Raw genomic sequence first — 12,893 nt, forward strand, 5'->3', positions numbered from 1 at the left:
GTTTTTTCTTACTTAACTAGCTGTTGCTATCGTTCTTTGCTCGCGTGCATTACGGTTTTCTACAAATCCCGTGGGAACAGTTTGTTTTTGCTGGGATAGGTCGACAAGTAACCTATATTACTCTTCGACCTTTCAACTTAACCTATGTCAAAAATCTAGTTAATTGGTTTCTTAGTTAGCGCATGAAATAAGTACAAACAAACAACACTTTCGTAATTATAATAGGTATTAGTATCTCTCTACAATCTTTTAACCCCTATTTTAACCACAAAGGGAATTTTAAAAAAAATATGCCGCATTTTAAGTCCAGTTTAATTCGTTCAAAATATAAACCTGGAAAACAGACACACTTGACACAGACATATAATAGTAATTAATCGTATTATATGAGCAGTTTTTTTGTAAATCACAGATTTATTTGTTTATTATTAAAGGATAGGTATATTGGATAGGATTTTTAGCGATATTCAAAATATATACGCCTATATATTCAATGGGAAACCATAAATGAAAACCATAGTTTGGTATGGGCACTTCCGAAGATGAAAAGATTATCCCAAAATTGTTGCGAACGTATAGCAAGAAAAAAAGTAAACTGTATCCCATCCAAGAAACCACACGATCGATTCTTCAGATGCTATTATCTGGAAGCCTGATAAATATTATTTATAAAATAATTTACCTTAGGCTTACCTACGCAGGCAATTTGTATTTTAGTTATACCTAATGTTTATCATAAAAGTTATATCGGCCTACACTACGATATTAAAGTCAAACATCACACTAAACAGCTTCTAAAAATACCGAGTAACAGACAAGCTGACAACACACGAGTAACTGTTTAGGACTGGCTCTCGTGAGACGCTGCTGGCACCATTTAACGAACAGCGCAGGCCGTTGCACGCCACTCGGCAAAGACAAAATTTTTGAAAAGCCAAAACCATAACCAGTACAAAACAACGCACAACTGTTAAGTATTTATTGGAGTACAATAGTACACTTTCTTTCTATCAAAAGGTAATACTAAAACTACACGAATTCCAAACATCAAGAAACGTGTATAACTGTCAACGAACGATACCCGACTAAATTAACCCCGATGTCAGGCTATATATACCAATGAGGTTCACTTATATCATAAATACGAAAGTGTGTTTGTCTGTTTGTCATTCCTTTAAGCCGTAACTTACTTAACTCCACTTCGTTATTGCCATACAGTTAGTTTAAAGGACTTTTTATCCCAGGAAAACTAACGGTTTCCACGAGGTTTGTAAAAAACTGTAATAAAATCGGGCGAAGAATGTGTGTGGCTAGTGCAGAATATAAAATGCCTATTCACCAAGAGTTTTATTTGCCGCTTTAATAGACCTTCATTGTATAATATGTAGGAGTAAACAAACAAGAGCGGCGCAAGGTTGAACCTTGAACTTTGTCAGCGATATCTCGGCATCCGCATTTAATTAACGATCGTCGGATCATTGGAGTCATTTGGCATAGCGGGCAATTTGCTTTCCCGTTTGAAAATGGGCCATCCGTGTTAGCTGTGTCCCGCAGTTACGGTCGCATTTTTTACAAATGAAAAATCTTATATATCTTCCCAATAAGAGGATTACAGACGCAGCGCAGTTTTAAACAATAAATAAAAATGTTTCTTTGTATATCAAAACCGTCGACGCAAAAACTACGGGGTGGTAGAAGTTTGTCGTGTCTGTGTATTTGTGAGTGCGAACCCTCGTTTGTGTGTGTGTGTTTGTGTGTGTGGCATCGTAGCTCGCAAACGGCTATTTTTTTCAATACTGTGTAATGAAACGGCTCGAATTGTAGAATATATAATGATAAATAATAGATTTCAAATTCAAGATCGCCGCCTCCACAATATGGTGAATTACATTTTTTATACCCTCATTGGGTTTTATTGGGTATCAAATAAAACGGCTTGACTAGTAGAATAATGGTATAACATTAATTATAATTTTTTAATTAATTATATACACCTACTTCTCAGGTTGATGGAAACAGAGAAGCACGTTGTAGGACATGTTCCTAGCCGTACGAAGTGTTGGTAGAGAAAAAACCGACACAAGGTACTGTAAATTGAGTTACTACGGGTAACTCAATAAAATATTTTTTTACGTAAATGTTAAAACGCTCAGATATTTTTCATTTAGGTTTTAAATTAAGCTCTCGCTTTCCACTGCAGAATAAGATTATGCGATGCATATTTTTGCAATGCAAATCGCTGTTTATCTATTACTATGAAATATTCATAGCGGACTTACCGTTTACGTCGCACCTTTTACACCCTGAACACCTTCTATTACAGTACTAATTACGCTTATATTCAACCCTTACTATGTGTTTTTGGAATACTGCATGTACGAACTCGTTCTGGAGATATCTCCGGGCGAGAGGAAAGAATTTTACTCGGTATTTCCGCTCCGATTTGGCACTTTTTTATATTTGAATACCACATATGTTAATTAATATTGGAGCTTCACACAAAAGGACAGATATTGTGCTTTATATAAAAGAAATTCGCATCGTTTTAACGAACTGCTGGGCACAGGCATCTCTCATAGAACCACCACGCCGCTTCAATGCGGAATGGTGGGCTTTAGTCACGAGTAAGTGATAATAATTGGGACCAACGGCTTAACGTGCTCTCCGAGACAAGAGGGTTGGCACCGGAAATTTCCTAACGATTCTTGACCCGACCCAGGATCCGAACCCAGGACCCCAAGAAGACGGTTTACAGAAATTTAAGATTAATAAATAAATTGATAATCAAGTTTACCTAAACTTTGATCACATGATTCTCTGCGTAAAACTGAAAGCTTACTTTTCCCGCTTATTATTCAAATACAACATAGGTATTTATGTTATATATTTTATTTGTATATATAGGTATATTTATATATATATATATATATTATTTATATATATATATATATATATATTTTATTTATATATTTGTATAATTTTAAATCTTATTTATTGCACCACCTATCTCTTTTCTATGTTATTTCCTTTTACGCCATTGGTTGCCTGGAAGAAATCGCCATGTAGCGATAAGGCCACCAAATTGTACTCTCTTTATATGTATTTATATCTTTGTAACTACTTATTTTTCTTTGTTGTACAATAAAAGTGTATTCATTCATTCATTCATACAATCAAGTGAAATGTTCCATACAAATATATTACTTTGTAAATAATCATAAAGTCTCACACATTCTGAAGATTTGCATAGACATACCGACAGAAAATCATTACATCATATTTTAAACTATATTTTATTTATTCTACTATATGGTCTAACAAATGGATAAAATGTTATCTGGTGGTAACTGAAAGTGCAGGCTAAGATGGTAGTGGGCTAACCTGTTAGGTATTATGTCAGTTATGTCACACCCATACTTATCCCTAATCGGTTTATATTTCGCATCCGTCCGGAACGCTACATCACTAGGCAGCTCGACTTTTTCAGCAGGATGGTAACTAACTACGACCGGAACCTCTCAACAATCCAGACCACTAAAAATTCTGAAATTCTAAATTTTCCAATTGGCCCGACCCCGGGACCACTACGACAGGGCGTCGTTAAAGAGCTTAATATGAGGCCGTTATTTCCAGATGACAGACAGTTAATTTTATTTATTTGTATAATATATTTGTAAAGATGTATATGCTGTCTTTGGGAGAGGTCATACGGCAATATCGCCGTGAATCTCGAAGGGCATCTTATAATCTTACAAATATACTCCTCGTCGGCTGTTGAGTTGCGTCCGGTCGTCGAGCCGTCTCGCTTGGCGTCTGTATCCTTAGTTCTAGATATGCGCGCTCGCAATAGTGGAGTCGTTTTCGTATATTAAACCCTGCATCATCAAAGTGAAATGGACCTAATGTCGTTCACTCCAGAGTTGCAAATTCTGTACGATTTTTTTCTTTACAAACGTTGCGTTAAAAGCCCGAGCAAAAGAATTTAAGGAATTTTAAAGTTTTAAATAAATAAGAATAAGATCCATTTGACTCCCATAATTATGTATTTCCATACTCGAAAACGACTGCTCAATTGCGAGCGAGAAAATCTTGTACTAAAACTACTGTGACCTTGTGACAATCCTCACTGCACGTGTCACAACGTAACTATAGGCGAAGGTTGACACTGACACCGTTTACAGTTTATCAGATACGATGTTCTCGAATATATTACGTCTATACTTAGCTATAGCTAACTAACTTTTTGGAGTTATGTGCGTTTTAAGCAATTATATATCACTTGCTTCAACGGTGAAGGAAAACATCGTGAGGAAACCTGCTCGTCTGAGAGTCCTCTAACTCGGCTAGCGTGGTAGGGACTTCAGCTTAGATTTCAGCTTTATCTGCGTGCACTGAGTAAGCGGTTCGTCATACGTTTATACAATATACTACAATAAAATGGTCCTTTAATAGATTTAAAAAAAGGCAGCACAGCCATAAGTAAGGTACCTCTTATCACTTATGAATAATTGTGATGTGCAATATCTTTAGAAATTATTCTTATCCAGACATCGTTGTGTCGATATCCCTTGCACATTATAGCATATTATTTGAACATACAGTTCGGGAGATACTTTAAAATTTACGCGCGATCTCGCGGTTGCGGTAGGGAAGTTTACGTCTAGTAGCCGTACAACATTTCGTTCCTACTACAGCTAGTTTTATATAAATACTAGCTGATGGGTGGTGAGTAATGCCCACGACTACGTCCGCGTGAACTTTTTGATTGCCCGTTCCCAATAAAAGTTTAGAAAAGAGTCCGATTAATGTCGCACCTGATGGAAACACACCTATTATCGTACGGAATCGATTTAGAGCTTTGAGATGTTGCCCCAAATTGGACGGATTTCACAATAATACTTATAAAATGTTAGGCTCTAAAACCCTCTCCCCTACGAGAGAGGAGGCCTTTGGCGGCCTGATGATGATTCACTAGACCAACAATACACATATTTGGTTGTTTGGAAGCCTCTGAGGCTCAAGAAGGTGGCGGGAACCTGATTGTTAAAATTTCCAATAGATGTCACTCAATATCGTTATTCCACGAGAATACTCGATCGAGTTGTAGGTATTTAAACGGTATTAAACGTTTCGATTGTATCATATCAAATCAATGCTATAAACGAAATAAACGTAACCATGGTTGACTTTTAAAAGCGACCCTAAGGCAAGTGGCGTAAAAAAAAGATCTTCTGTCGCTCTGTTGCTGTTGAGCTGTGCGGACAAAAAATACGTGAAGAAACTTTCGACTATTCCGCCCGATAGCATTATGAAACGGTTTGCGAAAGCGATTGTTGCGCCACGAGGCACGAGCGACGAGTTTGACAACGCCACAACCTCCCGATATCATCTTAAACCGGTATTTGAATGGTGGTTAAAGAGATATCAGTTCGCCGTGGGAGTTCTGTGGTCGCCACAATTTGTATTATACGTAGGCATGCCCGCGCGATCATTCCAGCTGCCCGATTTCGTAACTAATCCAATAATTTACCGAGCGCCTGTCTTCATACAAAACGCATCTTTTTTTCAGTACCACAGTTTCGAGAATGTATAGAAATGATAGCTCACCACCACGTAGCAACCGTCACAAAAGTTTCTAGATAGGAGTATCTGCAGATAAGATGACAGTAGAAAGGTATCGTACGATGCTAACAAACAGGATGCCAACATAACGTATCTTTCTCTCTCCTATTTGTCCTTTCGGAGCGAACATCGAAATCATCTCCTGCTTTGTATACGCGATTGCTGAATCGATTGTTCTGCGCTTTAACTACTTTAGTGTATCGCAGGTTCTGCCTTAACCCCCTTTAAATTCCCCTGTGGTTTTAGTCAGGAATTTTTTTGGACTCTTTGTAGAGATTGACGAAACTATTCAACGTATCATTTGCAGCAAAGTATTGTATGTGGTGTATCAATTGGATCTTTGTGGCTCAATCGATCTATAAAATTGAGAAAACAATTATGTAATATCTGATGAGCGCATGACAACAGTTTCGTCTTCCACGTCTTGCATCACAACCACAGAATTAAGAACATATAGAAACCGTGTACACGACTAATATTGAAGCATCAAAAAACACTCCACTTTAGAATAGTCTCTCGAACAAACTTCTAGTGACTTCATACCATTCAGCAGATGATAGTAATTATTTTACCTCTAATGTTCTAAGCGTTTACCATAAAATGTGCAATGGGAAAAAAGTTTGTGAGGTAGTTACATACGGGTGTAAAGTGAGACGTGCGCGGGGCGTTTCCACTGTTTTTGGATACAATAATGGCTGAATGAGGATTCTGTACGTTCTTAATTCTATGATTACAGTAGATTTTACGCATGAGTTGCAGATTTAGATTTTAACTTTACGTAAGAGATATTTCGATTGCCCCATTAAAGGAGTACGAACAGAGGCGCCCGCGCCAATGGCTCTGGTTCGAACGTTATTTATACTTGTTAAAGTGATTTTACTGCTGAGCTGTTAATTGAACAAACCAGACAGTTTAGGGAAGTTATCTTATCTATATCTCTACTAATCATAAAGTTTTCACACAAAATGGGACTGTTTAATAAGTATTAAGTACTCGGAAACGCACATAGTAGTAAAATTCCTGGAGAGGTCACCGCCCAATTGTATTAGGAAAAAGAACAAAGGCGTGAATGTTCTTTATGCTTTAAGTTTACAGCTAAGGTGTTAGCAGATTAGACATACCTAGGGTAGACGGCTGATTGGCGCGAACTCTCTGAGTCCAAGGCCGTGGGTTCGATTCCCACAACTGGAAAATGTTTGTGTGAGGAACATGGATGTTTTTCAGTGTCTAGGTTTATCTGTATACCTTTAAGTTTTTATGTATTTTATTCATAAACATATTTGATCAGTCATTTAGTATCCATAACACAAGCTACACTTACTTTGGGGCTAGATGGCGATGTGTGTATTGTCGCAGTATATATTTTATTATTTAACAGTGTCCGTAAATGCTTAGCAAAAAAATTCATAACCTTATTTGACACCGTACTTGATGCTTCCAGTAAAAGCGCTGCCTCAGAGAACACCAATTTGAACAGCCTCGTCGTTTAATTGTTCTTTGGAACAGACAGATAGGGTCGAGTTGGTCGAGATGAACAAGAATGCTTGGCGCTTGGCAGGTAAGTACAGTATCTCTGCAATGTAAACTAGGTAGAGATGGCGGTGAGCTACACGACGGGAACTGGTTCAGGCGAGGGGCGGAGGCGCGGGCCCCAGACGGAGGGACGTCATTGACCTGCCGCCCCCGCCACCGCACCCCACCGCACACACCCCGCAAACACCCGCGCGAACCGTAACTTCATTGTATTGCTGCACTGCGAATCAAATTCGGTGTAGCGGAGACGTTTTTGCTAACATCGTTCAAGTGAACTCGATTAATCGGCTTTTTGATAACAGGAAACGGGGTAAATATAGCCTATGGAGACATTTCTAACTTTATTACGAAACGCTTTGGTCGGCGAGACGATAGGTTGTGGTTCTAGAAGGCAGGATGTATCTTCGAAATAGGCTCTAACTACTTATGTCCTACCTGTTGAATTTATGTACTTGATGTTTCATAAGCTAAGTTGATTTCAAAGCACCCTATTGGAAACTGAGTTACTGCTTAAAGCGATGGTAACAGTAAGCCATCTGGAATAAAAAAGTAAAGTTTCATTTAGATTTTGAACTTGACCCAGTGGATTCAACGAGCCGAGTTTGAAATGATCGCCCGTTCTTTAGGCCCGGCCGGGTGCGTAGATTCGGCCGACCTTCGGGTTAAACTTTTTGTTCCCTGCCTCCGCTCTTTTTGTTTACTCTTTGAAAACCATTTGTTAACATTTGAATTCCTTTGTTTAGTCGTTGTTTGGTTGGCAACAGTTCATCCGTCTGTAAAATACCCAGTTGTTTAATATAAATTATAGTGGGTGACACGCAAGCCGCCTGGAACCGATGTGTAATTTTTTGAAAATTGCTAACCGTTGTCCATCCTGCTGTCTGATTTAGTAAATTTTCGGACAAGTTGAGCATCAGTCGTCTTCATTGAACATTTTGTTATATTATTTGTTTTTTAGTAAGAACAGCGGTTAGCAACCTTTTGGAAGTTACTAGATTGGACACCAGATCTCGGAAGGTTCCTTTTTACTAATTCTTATTTTTTTGCTGTAAAATCTTGAAAACGATTGCACATTTTAGCTTGCCGGTGTGGTTGATTATCACGTTAAAGTACCTGCTTTTCATAATAAGTATACCGTGGACGTGCCAAAAACACACAAAGGAAAGGAGAATAAGTTCTGAAAGCACCCTTATTAGTCCAGATACCCTACTACCAATGAACCCCTGGCGCAGCGGTGAGCGCTGTGGTTGGTCCTGGGTTCGTTTCCGGGCAGAGGAAATTTGGTAAATTTTCTCTTGTCTGGTCTGACGGGAGGCTTCGCCCGTGGCTAGTAACCATCCCTTCAGCAGAGACGTGCTTTTAAGCGATTTAGCGTTCCGGTGCGATATCGCGCAAAAACCGATCGGGCTGCGGGTTACCACCAGGTGAGATTGCAGTTACAGTAGCAGTTAACTTTTAGGGGAATAAAAAAAATATAGATACAAATTTTAAGTGGTAAGTAAAAATAGGTACTTTTTATTACGCATATACTGTAAATAATTGAAGGTGAATGTCGTTTGGTGAACATGTGCACCGGAGTTGTCAAGACCTCTTGTCGAAATGGGATGCACTCCCATACACACTTGAGTGTGGAGAGGCGTTGGACACATGGCTGGGATGTGAAATAAGCAAGGGAACTCCATGATTACTTTCTCAGTATTCGTTGATACTTGATACTGTTTTTAATAATGTCGCATGTCGCACGGGAGAGAAAAGGTCCCATAGGAGTTACGTTGTTATTACAAATGTTTGACAGAAAAACTTACTTATATCTTTTTTGGACATATTTAACTACAGATATTCATACTTATCAGAAGTGGGACAACTGTAGCAAGAGATCGAAATGGATAGATTCGTGTGTCTGTTTTTTTTAACAACCCAGCTTTTATCATGTCCAGATATCTCACGGATTTTTATAGACCGAAATAAAGTTCTCATAATAACACACGACTGATTAGTTGAAGAAAAAGTACTGATAAACAGTGCATTTTGAGCTGTTAAAGATCTTCAATACAAAGGCAAGGCTATAAACAGCAAAAAATATCTATATATAAAGACGTTGTGTAGTCGCTTCGGCCGTGGCTAGTCACAATCCTACCAACAAAGACGTGCCGCACAGTAATTTCGCTTTCCGGTAACAATGCCGCAAAGAAACATACCCGTATGGTATGGATTGAATATAATTCTCATTCAAGTTCTTCAAAAAATCTAGGAAGGTAACTTTTAATACGTCTTTCTGCAGCGTGTCACAGCTTGAATAAATTTGTGGAGTTCACCAAACTTAGCCATCCCATTGTTGGGGTAGTTTTATTCTTCTTAATTCTCTGTTAAAATTTGTTATTTATTATTGTTTTATTAGTATCATAATGGGGATGTTTTATTTTTTTGGTCACCTGCCTAACTAACAAGTACCTATCTACTTTAACTAGCTAATATAGTGCGCGAGAACGTGACAATTTTCTTAACTTGTAACCGCGCCGCTGACTTAATAAGGTTGCGAACCCCTGGTATAGCGCATTCGCTATTCACAAATTAATGCGTATTGTCCTGTATATACCAAGTCAGAGGTCAGTTGGTTCAAATACACTACTATTTCCACACAATCATCCTTACTAACACTATAAATGCGTGTTTATTTGTTCTACTTTCGCGAAGCCTTAGTCGCCTCGTACGACACCCCCGGGAAGAGAAAGGATGATGTATTTTCTTATCTGCCGTCACCACACGGCACGGTTAAACTAAGCTTACGTATATGTATATCGGCTTTACGAAGCGATAGGACGAGTGATAATAAAAAAGTGCGTACAAAAACGTGTAGAGTACAAAACTTGGTGTCACTGGCACCCACTTAGGGCGTATCTGTTGACTGACAGCAAAAACTGAGAGCAGTCACCCACAGAAATAGATCTATATGGTGGATTTAACCAAAGTTTTATACCTGCAGATCAGTGGCGTGCACAGGGTTTTTGACCAGGGTATGCATAAAGCAGGTACATGGGCATAAAATAGAAAAAATCCCCACCAATACGAGTTTATACACAATAATTTGGGTATGCAGTGCTTTTGTGCATGTATGAAGTGCACGCCACTGCTGCAGATAGATTTGCAATTTCAAAAACTAAGCGGTGCGCGCTGGACAGTCGATTGGCGCAGTGGGCATTGATCCTGATGTCTGAGTCAAAGGCCGTAGGTTCAATTCCCACAACTGGAAAATGTTTGTGTGGTGAACATAAATATTTTTCAGTGTCTGAATGTGTATCTGTATATTATAAATATTTTTTTATGTTATTCATGAAAATATTTCTCAGTAATTCTTAATACTCATAAAAAGTTAAGCTTACTTTGGGGCGAGATCGCGATTTATGTATTTTCGAAGTATATTTGTTTATTTTTTTGCACCTGAAGGGTTCCGCACAAAGGTAAATACAACTTTAGGTATAAACTGCATTATGAAGATTGCCCAAGAAACCCTTAAAAGGACAAAAGGTAATCATTTTAATTTTATTCATTTGTATATAGATAGGTGCATGCCGGGTAAAAAGCTTTATTATAAATGTATGCGTTCTAAATGTAGAGCAGAAATGGTCGACGGATTGATTTTCTAATAATATAAAATCTAATACTAATGCTCTTGTTGCTAAGTGGGTAATAATAATTACATTAAATAAATAAATAAATAAATATACTACGACAATACACACATCGCCATCTAGCCCCAAAGAAAGCGTAGCTTGTGTTATGGGTACTAAGATGCCTGATGAATATTTTTATGAATTATACACATAATACTTAGAAAATACATATAAACACCCAGACACTGATAAACATTCATGCTCATCACACAAACATTTTTCAGTAGTGGGAATCGAACCCACGGCCTTGGGCTCAGAAAGCAGGGTCGCTGCAAACCACGCCAATCGGCCGCCAATTATACTGTTTGTAACCGACATCAAAAAGGAGGAGGTTATCAATTCGGATGTTTTTTTTATGTATGGTAGGGCATAATTTCCGCGACTACAAGCTTGTTGTATAAAATGGTTTTCAGGCTTGATTTTATCATTTTTTTTACTTTTAGTTTGTATAACATTTATCCTCGAAGTCGGTTTTTTTTTTTAATTTTTTCTATTATCTAGTCTTATTATATCAGCAATATATTCGTTACTTTTTAGTGTTAAGTATTTTTAAAAGTCAATAAATTACCTACTAATTTTAGCACATTTGTTTCACTTTCATATTTTAAAATAATATTTCATTATGAAAATAATAAGATACATAGATAAAAGAAAAATCTAGTGTATATATATTTATATAATCCTTACCTTAGGGTATATTGACAATGATTAGTGAAGTCGACGTTAAGCGAATCTGAAAAAGAAAGAAAATAATTGTAGAAGATTCATCCTCGGCCTAATAATGTCCCACTTCTAGCCACAGGACTGTCAAAATAGTAGTCCCACCGCGCTGTTTCAATGAAGGTAGGCGGACTTTAACGAATATTATCTTATGACATGTTATCACTAAAAAGTCGTCTCTGCTACACAGGGGCAAAGAAGAATGAAGAAGATTAAAAAGAAATATCAAATGGGACAAAAATAACCAAACTATTTTTTAAACAGTTTAGTTATTTTGTTTTTTTTTTGTTCTTTATTTACTTGCACTAAGATAGCTTTTCCTCGCGTTTTTACTCGCTTTAAAACCGAAGGTTAATAACGTAATGTTAATAATATTATATATACATATATGTATATAAATATAGTTTACGTATATTAATAGTCCGTTTTTTAGTTTAACAACCACGTACTAATATACGTAAACTTTCGTCTCGAAGTTAGTGATTAAGTCTTAATATTTTAGCCCAAACAAATATTAAATATTAAACGAAACGTGGGCAACGAGCGTGATACGAAAACGAAAACAAAATGGTTTTTGGGTTAAACAAACTGTAAACGGTGTCACGAGAATATCGCCTGCGCCCGCACCTGTGACTGATATACAGTTTGTTATTAGAGTGGGTGGGGGAAGTGGTGATAGCCTAGTTGATACGGCGTCGGCTTTCTTTTCAGGGGATCGAGTTCGATACCCGGCACGCGGCGCTAAATTACGGAGTTAAGTGCGTTTTTAAAATTTGAGCAATTGAATATCACTTGCTTTAACGGTGAAGGAAAAAATCGTGAGGTAACCTTCGTGCCTTAGAGTTCTCTATAATCTTCTCAAAAATTGTAAAGTCGACCTACTGGGCCAGCGTGGTGGACCTTGGCCCTTTCTCATTGTGGGAGGAGACCTATGCCCTGTAGTGTGCCGGTTATGGGTTGATGAATGTAGATTGGTTGTAATCTACATAATTCTCCTTTTTTTTAAATATGAGAAATGGTTCATAACAACACACTCAGATTTTTTTGCAAGATAAACATATTTTAGTTACGTGTATAACATGGACTCGGCCTTGACATCAAATTTTCGCTGCATCTTGTTTCAGGCGAGTTTATTAGTAGGTATTTAGGTTGGTAATAAAGGTGTTAACCCAGTTCATACAAACTGACACACTAAATGCTCATTTACATAAAATTCTCGACTTATTAATATATTAGGCGTTACTGGTCATTGTCTATTAAACTCTAGTAGTAGAGCTTTTAAGAGCTTGCCCTTGGACTTACCCGCCATACTTATGCTTGGCCAGCCGATTGGCGCAGTGGGCAGCG

General features: G+C 37.7%; 1 protein-coding gene across 1 annotated transcript in view; it reads right to left on the minus strand.

The window, feature by feature from the left end:
• Positions 1-11,561, minus strand: part of LOC120626156 — a 96,803-nt gene extending 85,242 nt beyond the window's left edge. Inside the window, exon 1 of the mRNA XM_039893488.1 lies at positions 11,514-11,561. The gene's annotated coding sequence lies outside the window, so the exon portion shown is untranslated. The remainder of the gene's footprint in view (positions 1-11,513) is intronic.
• Positions 11,562-12,893: the final 1,332 nt, after the last annotated feature.

The sequence above is a fragment of the Pararge aegeria genome, chromosome 9 (assembly GCF_905163445.1).
Source record: "Pararge aegeria chromosome 9, ilParAegt1.1, whole genome shotgun sequence".
Taxonomy (NCBI): Eukaryota; Metazoa; Arthropoda; class Insecta; order Lepidoptera; family Nymphalidae; genus Pararge; species Pararge aegeria.